Source organism: Leucopleurus acutus, assembly GCF_964270905.1.
Source record: "Leucopleurus acutus genome assembly, chromosome: 10".
Lineage (NCBI taxonomy): Eukaryota > Metazoa > Chordata > Mammalia > Artiodactyla > Delphinidae > Leucopleurus > Leucopleurus acutus.
The window spans coordinates 39315424-39335810 of record NC_139153.1 but is presented as its reverse complement, the minus strand read 5'-3'; the positions used below and the strand labels follow the sequence as shown (position 1 = coordinate 39335810).

At 40.3% G+C, this 20387-nt stretch overlaps 1 protein-coding gene across 2 annotated transcripts in view; it reads right to left on the bottom strand.

Moving 5' to 3' along the window:
* Nucleotides 1-20227, bottom strand: part of RHOA (ras homolog family member A) — a 51103-nt gene extending 30876 nt beyond the window's left edge. Inside the window, exons 1-2 of one of the 2 annotated variants that reach the window (XM_082847959.1) lie at nt 20048-20227; nt 16127-16205 (exon numbers count right to left, since the gene is read on the bottom strand). The gene's annotated coding sequence lies outside the window, so the exon portion shown is untranslated. Of the gene's footprint in view, nt 1-16126; nt 16576-20047 lie in introns of those variants that run through there. The other variant, XM_082847960.1, reaches the window with a different exon arrangement.
* Between the last annotated feature and the right edge of the window lie 160 nt (nt 20228-20387).

The following is a 20387-nucleotide window of genomic DNA, read 5'->3' as shown; positions in this document are numbered from 1 at the left end:
AGCATGAACACAAGAGATAGCATGTCTGGGTTGTGTTTACTCCCAAAGCTGGTACTGTTACAGTTTCAATGCCCAATATGGTAGCCACAAATCACATGTGACTAATTTTTTAACATTTTAATTAATTCAAATTCAAAATTTCACTTCTTTGATCACACTGGCCACATTTCAAATGCTCAACGGCCACATATGACCATTGTATTCGATAAGCAGATATAGAACATGTCCACTATCACAGAAAGTCTACCAGACAGGACCATTCTAAACAATTCTCCCATGGCTATTTGGTAGACACAGGATTCTTATTCAATGTTCTGGTTTTCTGCATGCTACAAGGATCTGCCAAAGAAGACATATCCATAATTTCACGGTATAGATTTTTCTGGAAAACATTACAGCAAATATCAGGTCACTTAAAGATAAATTCTAGAAGGCACTCTCATCTATTATCCAGTCCCAAGTTATATACTTTTAATGAGTGGACTGTATGGTATGTGAATTACATCCCAATAAAACTGTTACCAGAAAGTTTCTTTTAGTTTAAAAAAAGTCTGGGAAGTGTGGCAGAGACTCCTCACTGCCTGCCTCAGATCAATCATTTCCCTTCCTGGTCAAATGGCTGCCAATAATAAAGACTACATCCCCCCCCTCTGTGGCAGCTAGGTGGGGTATTAAGGTCTAGCCAATGGACTGAATGTAGAATTGATGCAGGGGAGGGGAAAACTGCTAGAGTAGAGTTCTGAGGAGATTAGAGGGGACTAGCATCTAGCACACAAGTGGAGGGGGCTAACCCTGGATGTGAATTATGGACTCCCAAAGGACCACTCCATGATAATAGAGGAGGAAGCAGACCATAACAGCCAAATGTAGGTGAGTAAGCAGATGTAGTGGTAGACTCTTCTAATGGCTTCCATTTTCTCAGTTAATTAAGAAGAGAGATCATCAGTCGACAGGGAAGCTGGGGAAGGGAAACAGAAGGTTTGATCGAAGGAGGTACTGCCATATTGTCCTAAAAATAGAATAAATAGACTAAGGAATCTTAGTGGGACTGCTGGGCAGTGCTTAACTTAGGAAAGAGCCACCTTTGAGGTTAGGGGTCATGAGTTCCAAGTGAGACCAATCAGCATACTTTCCTTCTCCAGACAATCAGTTACAGGGTAGAATAAGTAAAAAGTTGGATTTAACTAGGGCCGACCTTTTGCCAGATAAGATGAAGTGAGAAAAGAGTTAAGAATATATAAAAGGGGGTGATTACAGTGATGAACTATGAACACTGAGGAGGAAAGTGGGAACTTAAGAAGATTGAGGGGTTAGTAAAAGGGTAATAAGATCAATGGATTGTAAGCACCAGTGTGACTGAAGAATTTCAGTGTCTGAGTATTAAAGGGATTAAGTCATAAAAAGAGCACGCTATTAATGTAGGGAGCAACTTCTCTGAAGGGCTATTGACAACGTTAGAATTTAAACTGCATATATTGGGAATTCCCTGGCAGTCCAGTGGTTAGGACTCTGTGCTTCCACTGCAGTGGGCACAGGTTCGATCCCTCGTCAAGGAACTAAGATCCTACATGCCTCGGGGTGCGGCATACATACATACATACATAAATAAATGCGTACATCGTTTGAACCAGCAATTCTATTTACAAGCATTTATCCTATAAATATATTCATATGGATGTAAATATTTCTGTTCAAGAACACTCACTTCAGCAATAGTTTTATTATTATAGTAACAAAAGATTAGAAACAACCTAGGTGTCCCTTTTGAGGACTGGTTAAATATCCATACAATGGCACATTATGCAACCATTAAAAGAAAAAAGATCTGTGTTAATGAATGATCTCCAAGATAGATTAAATTTAAAAAAATAAGGTGCTAGGACTTCCCTGGTGGCCCAGTGGTTAAGAATCCGCCTTCCAATGCAGAGGACGCATGTTCGATCCCTGGTTGTGGAACTAAGATCCCACATGCTGCAGGGCAACTAAGCCTGCATGCCACAACTCGAGAGAAGCCCGTGCACCTCAACGAAAGATCCCGCAGTGCCTCAACTAAGACCAAAAATAAATAAATTAATTAAAAGGAAAAAAAAAAAAGGTGCTGAGTATTTACACTCTCATACCATTGTGTAACGGTGGAATGTACAGATATATAGAACAGGGCCCGGGAGAGGTACACAAGTAACATTCACTGAAGAACAATGAACACTGGTATATACACAGACTCTCTCAAAAAATTCACAAGAAACTCAACAATGGTTGCTTAAAAAAAAAAAAACAATGGTTGCTTCTAGGAGCCATATATCCTTTTGCATTGTCTCAATCTATAAGATGTATGTATTATGTTTTTGAAAATGATTAATAAATTTTATTTTATTTACTTATTTTTGGTTGTGTTGGATCTTCGTTGCTGTGCGTGGGCTTTCTCTAGTTGCGGGGAGCGGCAGTGCGTGGGCTTCTCATTGTGGTGGCTTCTCTTGTTGCGGAGCTCAGGCTCCAGGAGTGGGCTTCAGTAGTTGTGGCACACAGGCTCAGTAGTGGTGGCGCACGGGCTTAGTTGCTCCGTGGCATGTAGGATCTTCTCAGACCAGGGATCAAACCCGTGCCCCCTGCACTGGCAGGCGGATTCTTAACCACTGCACCACCAGGGAAGTCCCTTAATATGACTGACTTGGAAAGGTCTACATAGTATATTAAGCAAAAAAAAAAAAAAGGAAGAAACAAAGTACATATGCAAGACTCCATCCTGGACTCTGATCTCCTGTTTACTGAATCTGACAGATGTGTATTACCCCCTCTCTCCCACATAACTTCCCTAGGCTAACCAACACTGTCCACCCTCTCTTCGCTATAAGGAGGTAAAACAAGATTATCTGTGTTCAAGCAGTTTAACACTGCAAAGGGCTGATTCGAACCACTCATAACACTCCCCTTCATCTCCTTTTGGGCCAAGAGTTACGCCCTCCCCAGAGACGACTCCCTGGCTACCCCAGCACAAATTCTTCTTTATCCCTGAACTCTTATAGCTGTTTCCCAAATGACTGTGTAAGCTTGCCATCACTTGATACTCTGAACTGGTAGAGAGAAGGCTCTTGAAATCAGGTGCTAGGGTTCAAAGCAGCTGTGAATCTTTGGATAAGTTACTCAACTCCTCTGTGCTTCTACTTCCTCATCTGTACCAATGGGGAAAATAATGGTTCCTACTCTCATTGGATAGTGGTAATTATTGAGTTAACACAAGAAGGAACTCAGAATAAACAATACCTAGCACATAACAGCTAATGTTTTACTGCTGGATACTATCATCTGTAAGCTCCAGTAAAAAAAACTATACAGCAGTCCCCTGAATCCACAGGTTCTGCATCTACAGATCAAAAATATTCAGGAAAAAAAATTCCAGAAAGTTCCAAAAAGCAAAACTTGAATTTGTCACATGCCTACAACTATTTATATATAATTTACATTGAGTTTACAATTACAGCTTACCCTTGAACAACAAAGGTTTGAACTCCACAAGCCCACTTATACTCGGTTCTTCATTAAGTACTATAGGGCTTCCCTGGTGGCGCAGTGGTTGAGAGTCCGCCTGCCGATGCAGGGGACGTGGGTTTGTGCCCCAGTCCGGTAGGATCCCACATGCCGCGGAGCGGCTGGGTCCGTGAGCCATGGCCGCTGAGCCTGCGCGTCTGGAGCCTGTGCTCCGTGGCGGGAGAGGACACGGCAGTGAGAGGCCCGCGTACCGCAAGAAAAAAAAAAGTACTATAGGGCTTCCCTGGTGGCAAAGTGGTTAAGAATCCTCCTGCCAATCCAGGGGACTTGGGTTCGAGCCCCGGTCCGGGAAGATCCCACATGCCGCGGAGCAACTAAGCCCGTGCACCACAACTACTGAGCCTGTGCTCTAGAGCCCACGAGCCACAACTATTGAGCCCGCGAGCCACAACTACTGTAGCCCGTGCGCCTAGAGCCCGTGCTCCGCAACAAGAGAAGCCCGCGCACCGCAATGAAGAGTAGCCCCTGCTCGCCGCAACTAGAGAAAGCCTGCGTGCAGCGATGAAGACCCAACGCAGCCAAAAATAAATTAAACAAATTAAAGAAAAAAGTATCCTCTAATAAATAAACACTATATTATACTATACTATACTATCACACAATCCTGGTTGGCGGAATCCAACTGAATATGGGACGTGAGTATACAGATTTTGGTATCCAGGGCAGGTCCTGAAACTAATCCCCGTGTAAACCAAGGGACAATAGTATTTATGTTGTATTAGGTATTATAAGTAATCTAGAGATGACTTAAAGTATATGGAAGGATGTGCACAAGTTATATGCAAACACTACACCATTTTATATAAGGGATGTAAGCAGCTACAGGTTTTGATATCTGTGAGGATCCTGGAGCCAATCTCCTGAGGGATAACTATCTTCATTTCTATACTCCCTACAATGCCTAGCAAGGTCAAAGATATCACTGAACATAAGTATGTGTTTGCCAATTGAATTAATGATAAGAAACCTAGCTTTCCTAAGTTAATGGATAAAAATGTGTTGGTATAAGAACGAGTTAATTTTCTAACTTTTGAAAGGAAACTTTCAAAAGCTCAAGTTACTAAAATTAGACATTAGCCTTCAAATTTACTTCCTCTTAGTTACTTCCCTTCTTTTCTGAATTGGCCTTAAGTCTCATTCTTCAAGTAGGAAGGTATTTCTTTTCAAACAAGACTTACAACTAACAAACCATTGTATATAAAACTCCCTAGCCCCAACATTCACGTATGAAACAACATCGAAAGGAGAGAAAAAAAAAGACTAAATGTCTATCTTGTAACCTTAGATATGGCAAAAAGCCTTGAGGAAAAAGACCAGTACTCTGGGAGTATTTTAGAGGGCAGCAGTTTTCAACCATGATGAAGAGATTCATTACAGGGGATCAAAAACAATTTGTTAATAACAGCTAAAGTACTGAAGATTGCAAGCAATTTATTTTTTCCATTAATTAGAACAGATTCAAAGTTACCCGAATACAGTGGTATTTTTTCCTAAAATGAAAATTTCCCCAATCTAGTAAATATGTTTTAAAGCCAAGAGGTTTTTTTTGTTTTCTGTTTTTTGCGGTACGCGGGCCTCTCACTGTTGTGGCCTTTCCCGTTGCAGAGCACAGGCTCCGGACGTGCAGGCTCAGCGGCCATGGCTCACGGGCCTAGCCGCTCCGCGACATGTGCGATCTTCCCGGACCGGGGCACGAACCCATGTCCCCTGCATCGGCAGGTGGACTCTCAACCACTGCGCCACCAGGGAAGCCCAGGCCAAGAGTTTTTAAGACCTATAAGCATTCCTTTCTTGCATTCTATTAAGTCTTCCCAAGCAGAAGAGAAAAGGCCTGGAAATTGTGCATTACCACCATTATCTTAATTTGTGAATAATCCTGATTATTCACTGTAGTTGGAGGAAGGTGTAAAATCACATGCACTCTAACCCCTGCACCATCCAGATTCAGGAAGGGGACAGCTGACACAAGCTCTCAGAGTTCCAGGCGATTCTTATCCACCAACCTTCCAACCCAAAACACTACCACCAACCTTACTTGACCAAATGTTACTTTTGGGTTTCAAAATCTGAGTCCCATCCTGAGTGTGTCTCATGAGCATACAACATCTACTATATGGACTACCCCATAAAATCAGAAATATTCATTACATGGATAGGTCCCACACAGACTAGCCAAAGAAAAGATTCTATGAGAAATTAATTTCAGTTTTAGGTAGCAACAGAGTAGAAAGAAGGCAGTTTACAGTAGCAGTAAAGGAGCTATTGATACATTACCTGAAAGTTATCTTACTAGCTTTGTGCCCCTTTACAGTTTCCTTATCTGTCAGGGCTGGCATGAAGATTAAATAAGGTATTACACAAAAAGAGCTTACCTATTCTGAAAATAGGTCAATGTTCAATAAATGTGTGTCATCATTATTTAGGTCTTATTTTGTACAAATGGCAACTCCTTCCTTCAAATTCCAACTGTCCAGAATTGAAGACCAGTTTATAATATGGCCTGATCTGAAAGGAATGTTTTTCCTAAAATGAAACTTTTACCAGTCCAGCAAATAATTATTTTTCTAAAGTGCATATGCCATCCGTACCTCTTTCCACCCTCTTCTTTCCCATTAAAGAAAAAGACTTAGCTTTTCTCTCACTGCCTACAAGTACAGGCCCACAATCCTTCATCCAAAAGCCTTGGGGTCAGATGTTTCTAAATTCAGAATTTTTCAGATTTAGAAAGGTAATATGATGCAAATGCCAAATATTCTGTAACACACCCAATGGGTTAATAGTTCTTCAGTGAAATAATTAAATAGTCACACTAAGTAGGATAAAGACTACACAACTCATCAGTTCAGGTTTTGCCATCAAATGAGTCTGTGGTTTTTAGAACTTTCTGAATGGCAATTATGAAATCCTTAGTCCAATGTCAATCTGTTTTAAACACACAATCATATTCCTCTTAATACTTTCTAAGCACCTTTTGTAATGCCCTCAAGTCTGATTTTTCCACGACCAATAGCAATGATGTTATCTCAGAGAAATGGATTGAGCCCCTCCTGACATTAAAACAAAATAGGCTTTAAATTAGGTGAGTTGGGGGTTGGGTGTGTTAATTTTGATAACTTGTTTAGGGGCCACACATTTTACAATACTTATTTTCTTAGACTCACAGTTATTCTGTCTCTGAACACAATTTTTAGTTTATTTTTGGCAGACAAAGAGCCACCAAAGACTTTTGAGATGGTGCTACCAGGTTATAATGAATGCATTATATATACAGACATTTATTAGCCAAACATTCATTTTAAGCAGGCACAAAAAAGTTCTCAAGCCAAGAAACAGAAGTAGAAATAATTCAACTGAATAACTGTACTGTTTCTGCTAGATCAAGATCTTTACAATATTTTGGAAAGATAATGAATAAATTTCCATGCAGAGAAAATAATCACAGCTTGAAAAATTACTAATTCAGCATACTTGAGATAATTATAATTCTACCTCATAATTCTTCAATGGGACTAGTTACACAAAAGAAACAGTGATGAATACGGCAAGCTTTCTACTGTTTCTCAACCACCCAAGAAATAAAAGCATTTAACACCAGCATAGCTTTGGACATGACTTAATTTTTACTTTTTTACTGCATTCATTATTTTAAACACAGTGGACACAACAGATTAGAAGTTGAGTTCATAAGACTTGTTAACATCCATATGCTTCAATTATGTAATACAGTTGAAATTTCATATTGTTTATTTCTCTCCCTAAAGAAGTTGTTACAAACAAATCAGTATTGTACATATGACTATTACAAAAGCAAAAATTGTCTAGTCTTTTGGAAACTAAACTTGACAACTTAAAAGGAAAATTTAAGATACATAAAAATCCTGTGAATTTCATTATGAAGGGTGATGATCCTAGTGTACATAATAACTTACCCCCAACCCTAGGTTTTGTCAATGTTAGTTTCTGTAGAAGGGAGTAGTGTCAATGCAAGAGGTGCAAAAAATATTTTGGATGAAATGTAGATGCAAAATGTCATATTGCAGATAAGGAAATGACTATAAATCCCAAGCCACTAACTTATAAAATTATAAAACCCGAGGCATACAACCACCCTTGGCCAAAACAATAAAATATCCTATAGCTGAGGATATTAAGCCATCTTTCTTCTGTCTTTCCTCTGCCCAGAATGAACGTCACCCACCCTTCCCCCACTTAGATAACTCATACTTAAAAGGCTAAGTCACTTTCTCTCAAGGTCTTCCCTGAGCCAACTTAAATCAGGTCCCTTAAGTACTCTGAGCATGTAACACTTCTCTCAGGACTTCCCTGGTGGCAAAGTGGTTAAGAATCTACCTGCTAATGCAGGGGACACGGGTTCAATCCCTGGTCCGGGAAGATCCCACATGCCGCGGAGCAACTAAGCCCGTGTGTCACAGCTACTGAGAATTCGCTCTAGATCCTGCGAGCTACAACTACTGAGTCCACGTGCCGCAACTACTGAAGCCTGCGCACCTAGAGCCCGTGCTCCTCAACAAGAGAAGCCACCGCAATAAGAAGCCCGTGCACCGCAACGAAGAGTAGCCCCCACTCGCCGCCAACTAGAGAAAGCCCGCGCACAGCAACGAAGACCCAACGCAGCCAAAAATAAATACTTAAAATAAATAAATTTATTTTTTTTTAAATTAGCATTAAAAAAAATTTCTCTCTACTTCACTCGTCACACCCCCTCCAAACTTTCTTCCTGCCAAACTCCAGTTAGTGTAAGAATCACCTCTTATTCACCATTGTTGGACAAGCACAGGCACAAGCATGTAACAGTTAAGTGTTCAAATAACCAATTCCAAAAAATACATTTCCCAGAGCAAAGAAACTTATATAACCAATTTGCTCCATGCAAATTTTTAAAAAAAAACAAGTTACAAGATTAGCTGTGTACACCAATGGTGAGCTACCTCCTAAGACACAGTTGTAGTAGTTTAAGAATTCACCCTCATAGAATTACAGAAACCCCTCATATAATCAGGAACTTCAATCATCTGTAACAATGAGTGTTAAAACTCAGATCCTATGAACTTATTTGCTCTAATTTTACACAACTCTGCAAGTCTAACTGGCCAGTAGCTCAGTTCACAGTAGTTTAGAAAAATGCATGCTTGGCTGAGAAAGAGGTGTAGCCTATGACATGAAAGTAGAAAACCCTGTAAATCAGGCTTGGAAACGTAAAATGGGGAGGGAGGGAAGTGCCATTCAGGCCAGGCCAGAGTCCTAAAGCAGTGCAACATACTCCAAGGACAGACCTTAAAAATCCTCTAGGAGGGGACTTCCCTGGTGGTCCAGTGGGTAAGACTCCAAGCTCCCAATGCAGGGGGCCCGGGTTCCATCCCTGGTCGGGGAACTAGATCCTGCATGCATGACACAACTAAGAAGTCTGCATGCCGCAACTAAAGATCCCACATGGCGCAACTAGACCCGGCACAACCAAAATAAATATTTAAATAAATATTAAAAATAACATCCTTTAGTTGCAAAGACCTCAATCATTATGCAGGGAAGCTTAAGGCCCAGATACTATAAGAGAAAAAGAAGACATTCACTACAGGAATAAAACAAGTTCTAAAGCTTAAAGATGCAAGCTTCAGTTATCCAGAACACAAAGACACTATTTCAGTGGTTTAGGATCTCAAATTTTCTACAGGAGCCATACTTCCTGTACATAAATACACACGAATGAAAGTTTACAGGATGCCCTACAATGCACCCTCCTGAAGCAAAGCTATCAGGACTATAAAACAGAAAATAAAAGTCAGCCTTTTCTTCAGATAGTCCTAAAAGTAACAACCAAACCAGAATCAGATTTTTGTTCAAACAATAAACCTGGTTGAAAGGAAGTGTAGATTTTTCATAAGCACTCCCTTCTCCAGTACCCTCCTCCATTCCACTGCTTTGGTCCTTTGTTAAAATACACATACAAATGAACAGAATACATACTACTTCCTTAAGTCAGAGGAAGAAACTGTGTTTCAGTGCAATGGGCAGAAATCTGTCCTATCAACTCCAGGTTCACCCATACCTAGCACTGTGACTAGCACAATGGAAACACCATTAAACACTTGGGAAAGTAAGTTGAAAACATAAAGCCATTTATTTTGTTTATGGACTACATTGGAAACCTCTGGCAAGGAGGTGCAAACTACCATCTGTCCATTTGCTCATAATGAGCTTGAGCCCGGTACTATCAACATTATTTGGCCATCCTGATCAAGCAGTTGCCAAGGGTCAATGTCAGTTCAAAGGCCCTTGGAGACCAAGAGCAGCAGGCCTAAGGTACATAATAAGGGCAAGCAGAGGAGAACAAGAAAGCCTCCAATATACTGCCAAGTGGGAATCATCCCAGACTGAAATTCTTCTTTGCGGGGTAGGGGGGAAAGAAACACTCCTGAGGGAACATACCTTCTGGCTTCCTAAATAGGAGCATCATATCACTGACCTCAAAATGTAAAAATTTCAAGGTGAAACTTAAATATTGGGTCGACAAAAAAGTTCGTTCGGGTTTTCCCGTAAGATGTCATGGAAAACCCAAACGAACTGTTTGTCCAACCAACAGATGCAAAGAATCAGGATTTGACCTTGTGCAACCTTCTTCTCCACTTACACTGTCCCCAAGACAATGCCTGTCTGGAGAACTGACACATAGAGTAGAATGAACCAAAAGTCCCAAGCTGCCTAATGTCCTGTTGAGATGTTTCACCAATGACAGTTCACAGACAGGCACTGTATTTTGGAATAAAAATCGCTATTCCTCTCAAGGTTCCACAACTAACAGACTGAAAACTCTTTAGGGTGGGGCCTGAACATCCATTTAAAAACCATTTTTTTTTAAATTGAGGTGAAATTCACAGAGTATAAAGTTAACCTTTTTAAAGTGTATAATTCAGTGATATTTAGTACATTCACAATGTTGTGCGACCCCCAATTCTAAGTTCCAAAACATGTTCATCACCACCAAAGAAAACCCCACACCCACATTAAGCAGTCAGTCTTCAGTTTCCCATGCCCCCAACACCTGGCAACCACCAATCTGCTTTGTCTCTACAGATTTACCTATTCTAGATACTTCATATAAATGAAATCATACAATATGTGGCCTTTTGTGTCTGGCTTCTTTTACTTAGCATAATGCTTTCAAGGTTCATCCACACAGTAGCATGTATCAGTGCTTCATTTAAAAAAATAGCTGAATAATATTCCATTGTATGTATATACCATATTTGTTTATCCATTCACCTGTTGGTGGACATTTTGATTATTTCCACTTTTTGGGTATTTGAATAGTACTGCTATGAACTTTTTTTTTTTTTTTGCGGTACGTGAGCCTCTCCCACTGCGGAGCACAGGTTCCAGACGCGCAGGCTCAGAGGCCATAACTCACGGACCCAGCCGCTCCGCGGCATGTGGGATCTTCCCGGACCGGGGCACGAACCCATGTCCCCTGCATCAGCAGGTGGACTCTCAACCACTGCGCCACCAGGGAAGCCCTGCTATGAACATTTATGTGCAAGCATTTGTTTGAGTACCCGCTTTCAATTCTTTTAGGTATGCACCTAGGAGTCGTAAGGTAATTCTGTATTTAGCTATTTGAGGAACAGCCAAACTATTTTCCACGGTGTATACTTTTAACTATCTTGCCAAATAATCAACAAGACCTATTGTTAAGGGGAAAGAATAGATGTATAACAGTGTGATGTGCATTAGTTTGTATATAAAAAAGGGACACAGTATCTCTAGAAGGATACATATGAAACAGTTACTTGGTTTATACACAGGAAACAGGTACAAGGTTTTCTCTGAAGCAAGAACCTTGGGAGGCAGAGATGTGAGAAAGGCTTGTTTTCATGCTCTACCCCTTTTGCCTTGCAATGAATATACATGCTTTACCAACCCCTTGCTCTAAAATACCTTTAAAGCTCCAAAGGAAGCAATACTCTGAGAGACGGACTGCACTCTAGGACAGGAAGAATATACACTTTTTATTATAAACATTACTGTATGATTTTATTTTTAACTAGTGCATTTCCCCCTTTTATTGTAGTAAAATATATATAACAAAATTTACTATCCTAACCACTTTTAAGCGTACAGTGCAGTGGTATTAAATACAGTCACACTGTTGTGCAACTATCACCACCATCTATCCCCGTAACTCTTTTCATCTTGTAATCTGAAACTCTATACCCACTGTACATTAACACCCCGCCCCCCAGTATTCTTCTTCCCCCGCCAGACCCTGGCAACCACCATTCCACTTTGTCTCTATGGTTTTGACTACTCTAAGTATCTCGTGTAAGTGGAATCATATAGTATTTGCCGTTTTGTGACTCGCTTACATCAGTTAGCATAATGTCCTCAAGATTCATCATGTTGTAGCACATTGCAGAATTTCCTTCCTTTTTAAGGCTAAATAACATTCCATTGTATGTATATACCATATTTTGCGTATCCATTCATTCATTGGATGGTAGACACTTGGGTGCTTCCTTGTTATAGCTAATGGGAATAATGCTGCTATGAACACAGGTGTACAAATATCTCTTCAAGATCCTGCTTTTAATTATTTGGGATATAAACCCAGAACTGAAATTTCTGGATCAGATGGTAATTCTATTTTTAATTTATTGAGGAGCCTCTATATTGTTTTCCATAGTGGCTGTACCATTTTACATTCCTGAGAACACTTGGTGTTTTCTGTTTTTTTGATACTTGCAGCCATCCTAATGGGCGTGAGGTGGCACCTCACTGTAGTTCTGACTTGTAATTCACAGTCCCAACAAGAATAAAGTACATATATTGTTTTAAATAAAAAACTAGTTAAAAATAGAAAATGGTTTTTCATTTTTATTGGAGTATAGTTGCTTTACAATGTTGTGTTAGTTTCTACTGTACAGCAAAGTGAATCAGCTATACGTATACATATATCCCCTCTTTTTTGGATTTCCTTCCTATTTAGGACATCACAGAGCACTGAGTAGAGTTCCCTGTGCTATACAGTAGGTTCTCATTAGTTATCTATTTTATACATAGTATCAGTAGTGTATATAAGTCAATCCCAATCTCCCAATTCATCCAACGCCCCCCTAAAAATAGAAAATCTTAAAGCCTCCCAAGGAAATGTTCTGTATCTTGACTGGGTGGCAATTACACAGGTGTATATATTTACCAAAACGTACTAAACTGTTATTTAAATAAGTACATTTTATTTATGCAAATTACACCTCAACAAAGGTGATTTTTAAAAAAGCCTCCTGAAGTAATTCCAACTTTAGGAACTGGATCCCATGTTTAGGAATAGCCAGGTTTGCGAACCACTGTTCCTAAGCAGCAGGGATCCAGTAGAGAGGCCTGTTTATTTCCCCCCAAATTAATTCTTAGGGTGCTATCCCCCCTCCAAAAAAATCACCTTCCAGATTAGATTAAAGTGTGATTACTAGGTACTACAAACTGTAACTTGAATAGTGAAAGTTAAAAGAACTGAACCTGCATGTCTGGCACTGGGGCTAAGTGCTTCTCTCTCACTGAACCCTCACAGCACTCTGTTACCCCATTTTACAGAGAAGGAACTGGGTTACAAAGGGGTAACATTACTATCCAGAGTCATAAGCTGTCAAGTATAAGAGCTAGTACTTAACTGTCAGTTCTCTCCAGAGAGTCCATGCTCTTACCTAAGATATTCTATTGCCTTCCTTTTCTGAACCTAAGACCTTCAAAAGATAAAGTCTCCTTTGAATAACTTTAAAAGTTAAACAAAAGACTTCATCCAGAAAAGAACTTTCCCACAAAAAACTCTAAACGCCAGTGTTTCCAACCAAACTGCCAAATCATGTAATAAAATTATCTCGTGGCAAAAAACTGTACTGTTACAACATTAAATATCCACCTTAAACGTACTTCCTTCCTTAGGCCTCAAAACCTAAATAACAAATAATAGGGTTACCTAAAGGTACACTGGAAGAGTGGCCAAACATTTGCTCTCTGGGCCCATGGAAGAGGCACCAGGGGACAACTCATCTGCACTATATCAACTGAGACACAACTGCCATGGGAATAAGGTAAAAATAGCAGTGTACATATAACAAAAGTAGAACTTTCAACCATATGCTTAAAATCAAAGCACAAACAATTTTTTACAGTAATGGAATTGGGTCTCTGTATTTTACAGCAGCTAGGAACTTCAGAAAATAAAAACCTATCTTCTTTTATCCCTCTTCTTGCAAAAAACACATCAGTTTTTATGTGGGAACTGCTTCTGGGGCCTACTATTAAACTGATGAAGTGGTTCAAAACATTTTCCCGTTAAGTTTTAGGGCCTTCTGTCTTAGGGACTATGGTAAGGATGCAAGCTTAGCAAAATTGGAAAACTTAATTAATGTAAAATATAATTTCTAAAGAATAAGCCTGGGGCTTCTCTGGTGGCAGTGGTTGAGAGTCCGCCTGATGATGCAGGGGACACGGGTTCGTGCCCCGGTCCAGGAAGATCCCACATGCCGCGGAGCGGCTGGGCCCGTGAGCCATGGCCGCTGAGCCTGTGCGTCCGGAGCCTGTGCTCCGCAACGGGAGAGGCCACAACAGTGAGAGGGCCGCGTACCGCAAAAAAAATAAAAAAATGATGGTAAAATCTAAGCCCAACATACTAACTCCTATAGTTAAACAAACAAAAGACAAGAAAAGAAAATGAAAACAAGAAACACGTGTTCCTCCTATTCAGTCAGGTGGCAGTAAAGAAATTCATGTAACTTTAAGCTTCCTATTAAAATCTTCATCACTCTGAAAGCAAACGGTCACTATATAAATACAATGCACTGATATCCTGAAAGAAAAATATACTTGAAGAATCTACCAGAGTTAGAACAAGTATTTCCAACAAGGGAGAAAACTAATATGCATTGAGCATTGTGCTCTTCACGTATTATTTCATCTAAAATTCCTATGAAATGGAAATCTTCATTTCACAGATGTAGGTGCTGAGGCTCAAAGAAATAAAATAACCTGCTTAAAGACAGACAGACAGATAGATACATAGATAGATAGATAGACAGACAGACAGACAGGCAGGCAGGCAAGCAGGAGGCAGGCAGGCAGGCAGGCAGGCACACTGTCTATGGCAGAATTCTTTTGTAATTACAGGGCCATCAGCCTTTCTGGTGAAAGAAATCTGATGTAAGCAAACTTACAGAGCAAAAGCATAACCTTGTTTTTAACTCAGTAATGTCAAAAATGAACAACTGAGAAAACAACTTTGAAATACAGTCTGCCCTCTTTTAAGAGAGGCCATCAATCAAACCACCCTAATGCATCACTCGAATCTGCTGAAAGAATTTCAAGCCTCATGGAACTGCAACAGAGTATCACGCCCAGTGGTGCTAGACCAGTTGCTGTCCTATGCCCAGCAGTTGCACTGGGCTAATCTCTTGCCATGGATCATCAGTATTCCCTATCAGAATAAAAATGAGCAGCGCTATTAATGTTTTTGTGATTATTAACCCCTGACGTGCTTTCCACTTTCTCGTCAGTGATATTGAGAAAAGCACATGAAATGATTCAAAATGTTCATGTTTTTAGGAATAAAGACATTGTAAAACAAAGAAAAAACTACCTGAGGGCAGGGACCTTCTTTGTTTTCTTCAAATGTGTCCCAGAACAGCACCTGCATATAGTAACTACTTGTTCAATGAATGAATAACAACAAGCTAGCTTGGCCATTCCTTTTACGATGCCAACCGTTAAGTTCAAAGCCAACCATAAGTTCAAAGCCAACCAAAACCACTACCGTTATATGACTTCCCTGCCAGGTAGCCTATCTCATCAAATGAGAATATTCATACTCTTAACAGCTCACTTCTTTATATACAGAGTTCCCTCAGACCCAAGGAGAACAAGAAGTAGTAGTCAAAATGGTACCAAACCAGGATACTTACATGGTATCAATAAAATTAAGATGATTCTATTTCCTTTATTTGTAATCGGTTTAAAATATCTGAATAGCCCCTGGATGGGCTATTACACCTGCTCTTAACATTCCTCTCAATGCTGACTCCTCTGGTAAGAAGGAGTGTCCTCCAATCCTCATTCTCTGGTTGAATTATTTTCTACTGATAATTAGACATACCCAAAGCACAGGCTGTGCACAAACTGTAAGATGACCAAACTACTCTACAGAAAAAACAAAAACTTAAAGAAATTTAAAAACAGAAGAATTAAGATGGGAGTGATCCAGAAGCGAGAGAAGTATGTGTATAATATGGTAAATACATCTCCTTAAAGATTAAGAGGTTAGGAAATATATCTTCATCTAAGAAGAAAAATATTGCTTAGAATAGAAATAGGAAGTTAGAGGAGCATCTTATAGAGAGAGGTTGGAAAATAAGACCAGAGAGAAAAGTTATGGAGTAAGATAACGATCTCAAGATTGGTGGAAAAGAAAATCATTAATAGTATTGCACCCACATTTCCTTAGAACTTACATTAATATATAATATATAATAATTATTTCTCTTCCATGGAGGAAGGGGAATGAAAGCTATTTACATACCTTACAAATGTGCTGCAAGACCCACAGCCTGTGTGGCAGAAGTTCTACAAAGTGCCTTGAACTTCTCAGATGAAAGGTACTATAAACACATTAAAAAAAAAAATCAGGAATTATGTCTATTCATTTCACAAAGAAAAAAACAAAAGCACAGGATGTAAAATGGGCTTGCCCAAAGTTCTGTTAAGTAATTCAGAATCCAGAAGGGGGAAAGGCACAGAATTTAATTTTTACTGACACAGCATAAAATTTACCACTTTTAAACGTTTTGGCCTCCTTCACTTAACAAAATGCACACTATCAACTTTATTTTCTGAGTATTACAAATTAATGTTGCCCTTTTAAAAGCAAAAATCAAAAGCAGATGAATCCTACACAAATTAATTTCCCAACATTATAAACATTTAACACACAGCATTACAAACACACAGCAAAGTTAAAAGAATTTTACAGTGAACACCTGTATGCCTACCACCCAGCCTACCATGAACATTTGAATGACCTGCTTTATCAAATTACATTTCCTTTTTAATACAGGCACTACACAGAAATTAAAGACAACGGTCAGAAAATCAATGGATTCAAAAAACAGGTTGAAATCATTAGATTAAGGACATGAATAATATTAGGAAATCCTTCTGATACCTTCGTCAGAAATGGTCAGTATTAGTTTACTGTTTAAAGTCAAAATGGACTCAGATCTACCCCCTACTCTTGGTTAATGATTCTAATTGTTTAATATCAGATCGGATCATTATCCTGATTTTTTTTTTAAATCTGATGATTAAAAAAAAATCCAAAGAACTTCCCATGTCCTAAAAGGTCCTACATGATGTGGTCCCTGCCCACCTCTCTAATTTCATTTTACCTCCCACTTTTCCCTTCACTCCACTCCAAACTTATTTCACTGGCTGCTTATGTTCTCCTCTTTCCCTTTACTTGAATATTAAATAAGATGCTATCATAAATATGCTTAAGCACATTTACTTTACCCACCCACTTAAAAAAAAAAATCAAGCTCAATCTGGTATCAACTGCAAACTGGCTCCAATTTAACAGAGTATCTCATATTTTGATGATTATTAGCTATAAACATGTATTCATAATCATCTGGAGGAAGTACCAATAAACTCAGACCAACACCCAGAATGAGTAGCTTCAATGTCTATCTGATTTTCAGTCACATGACTACCATAATTATGATTATACAAGGACTTAATACTTCAGCACCACAGATTAAAAATGAATCACTTGAAATAAACACTTGAAATAGGAATTTTACAGTAATTACTAACTTTGTACTGAGAATTTTAATTTATTAATCTCACAAGTACTTAACAATGAGCATGTCCCCAAAGAGCAGACTATAGTGAGACACATTAACACAAGTTTAAAATTTGGTTATCTTAATGTGAAGGTACAAGCAAATAGTTCTACAGGCCAGGTGCATAAAGGAATAAACGTAAGTCGTAAGGGAAGACGAAATACCTTTAGGGACCTTTTAAAACTGCAAATATATGTGATTAAAATCCAGTGATTATGTACCATTTATCATTATCACTAGTAGCCACAATGCAATTAAACCCGAGGTGCTGTCTATAGAAGCCCAGCAAGCCCAAATTTGTGCTCTTACAAGTTGAAATATCAGTCTTTCTTCTGGCAAAGTTAACGTGACTCTCTCAGCTCCAGGACAATAAAGAAGGCCCAAAGTAGCAACCCACCTTCTCCAGTCACAGCGTGGACTCCACCCTATGGACAAGAAACACCTGAAGATCTACCTGTTTTTACTCTAATAACTTACACCCCCACATGACCAGGTTAAAGTTTTAAAAGGAGTTAACTGACAAACAAGGAATCAGGACTGAAAATACTCAAGAAAAACCACCACCACATACATATACACAGAAAACTATATTCTCAATATATACTGTTTCTCTCCATCCCACCTCAAATCAATAGTCAAAAGAGCCCACAGTTGCCCGATAACATCTTATCAGGGCCTAACTATGTTGGATTTGGAGCAGGGGAGTCTAGGCCTGCCTGTGGAAGAAGCTGGGTCCCTCAAGAAGACCAAAACACCTCACAGCAAGAACTAGCCCAAGCAGAGACCCTGTATATTCATTTACCTATTTCAATCAACTGCTGTAGGACCATCCAAATTACAGAAAGGAGAGTAAAAGCTTAAGAACTGAAATTTGCTTGGAAAATTTTTCAGATTCTCCCAATACATGAAAACTCAGCAATACATAAATGAAGAAACAGTTGGAATAAGTTGAAAGTCCTGAATTTTAGCTGACTCTAAGCAAGCTGTTTGGGAGTACATGGAGAAGATCTTACAGTGAAAATAGTTCTGGCTGGCACCTGACTAGACATATGACCTTGGGAAATTTACTTAAGTCTCTGGGACTCAGTTTCTCATCTGCAAATGGGGTTGGACTACAAGTCCTAAAGATTCCTTTCAGGTCTAAAATTCTTGATCAGTGAAAAAGTCAGTGGATTCCTACTCTCTTCTTCCCTCTAGTACAGATATTTATGAGAACAGAGGCTATAAGTCTAGGACTAGACTTTGACTAAAACCAAGTTCCATCTTATATATATTTTTTGTTTGTTTTCTTCATCTCATATATTTTATGTCCCCAAGAGCCACTAGTGCTCTAAAAAAGTAAATAGAATTACTCAAGACAATTTATCAAAAGAGATCCCTCAAGTTATCCTTTACAATTAAGAATTAATCTTCTATTTCAGTCCAAACAATGTCACTTGTGCCAAATGCTCAAAGCAGCATCTCTCCCAATTTAGCCATGTCTAAAGTGACAATCAGGCAATGGTACATAAGCATTACACATCTGGGTGTGTGACACCAAGTGGCGGAAAAATTCTCACCTCATACAACATTTAAAAGAATTTTTAAAGTATTTTTCCCCCTTCAGATCTGGCAGGAGTATAACCTGATCACACATCTGCAAGAAACATTTACTTCAATAAACTGTCTTAAACACAAAAAGAATCAAACGAGTTACCAACAGAAGTAAAAATTTAAAATAAGGATCATTAAGAAACACAAGTGAAACCAACTCTGGGAAAAAGAATGCCAACTTTCTATCATAAACTACTAAACATGGCTTTGACCAAATCAATTTGAGTGCAAATAGTACTATTTAGTGAACGTGTAACTGGATCCAACAGGTAACTAAGGACAGATGTCCAGGTGATTCCTAATCAAGGCAGTAATTTAGACTAAGCAAAATTGCAAATTAATACTTTATTTTGATGACACACAGTTTAAATCATGAAAAAATGTTCCTTTCAACTGGAAAATTCCCTTCTTTTAAATACCGAAGAATTCTAACCCTTAAGATTTCAACACTATATTTTACTTACACAATCTCAAAGCATACTGCATTAAAAACGAAAATACCCAAAACATAACTGGACTTCACGCAGTATAAAACGGTGATTCATGTTTCATGTTAAACGTAAAAGCCAAAATGGAGTTGTAAAGAGTTTCTTTCCTATTTCAACTCCAACCGCCACGCGCGCTTCACAGGGGCCGGCTGCCCAGCAGCTCGTGGGGCCCAGCTTAGAGCCCCCGCCCTGCCCGGCGCGGCCCTAGGAGAGGAAGCGACAGGGACCGAGAGCTGGCGGGCGGCTTGGGCTCCAGCAGGCCTGGCCGGGCGGGGGAAGGGGCGCGGGAGGCCGCGGGGCGCGCTTCCGGGGACTGCGCGGGCGGGGCCGTCGCTTCTGGAAGCGGGGCCTGGGTCCCCGGCCTGGGGTCAGGGTCAGGGGCCAAGGTCCTGGTGCTGCCGGCCGAGAGCAGCAGGTGGGGCGCGGCCACGGCGGGGCGGCGGCTGGCGGGCGGCCGGAAGAGTGCCGGGCGGGCGGGCCCGGGGCACCGCGGCGCCAGGAGGGAACCCTCTCGCTCACCTCAGGCGACGACTCCGAGTCCGGCCTCTCCGCGCCGAGGACTCCCGTCCGCGACTCGCAAGCTCGAAGACTGCGGCGGGTGGCTGAAGAGGCTGCGGCGGACTAACGAGGGAACCGACGGAGAGCAACGGGCGGGGAGCGCGAGAAAGCAAGAGCGGGCGGCGACGGCGGCGGGAGGGCGGGGAGAGACGTGCGCGCCCCCGTGTGCCCAGCGGGCTCGAGCCGGCCCCAGTCGCGGCCCCGCGCACGCGCGCGCACTCCCTGCTCAGCCACGATTGCTTAGGAGCGTGTCCACACCCTAAAAGCAAGACTCTTAACCAATCATTGCAGCCGCGTGGGG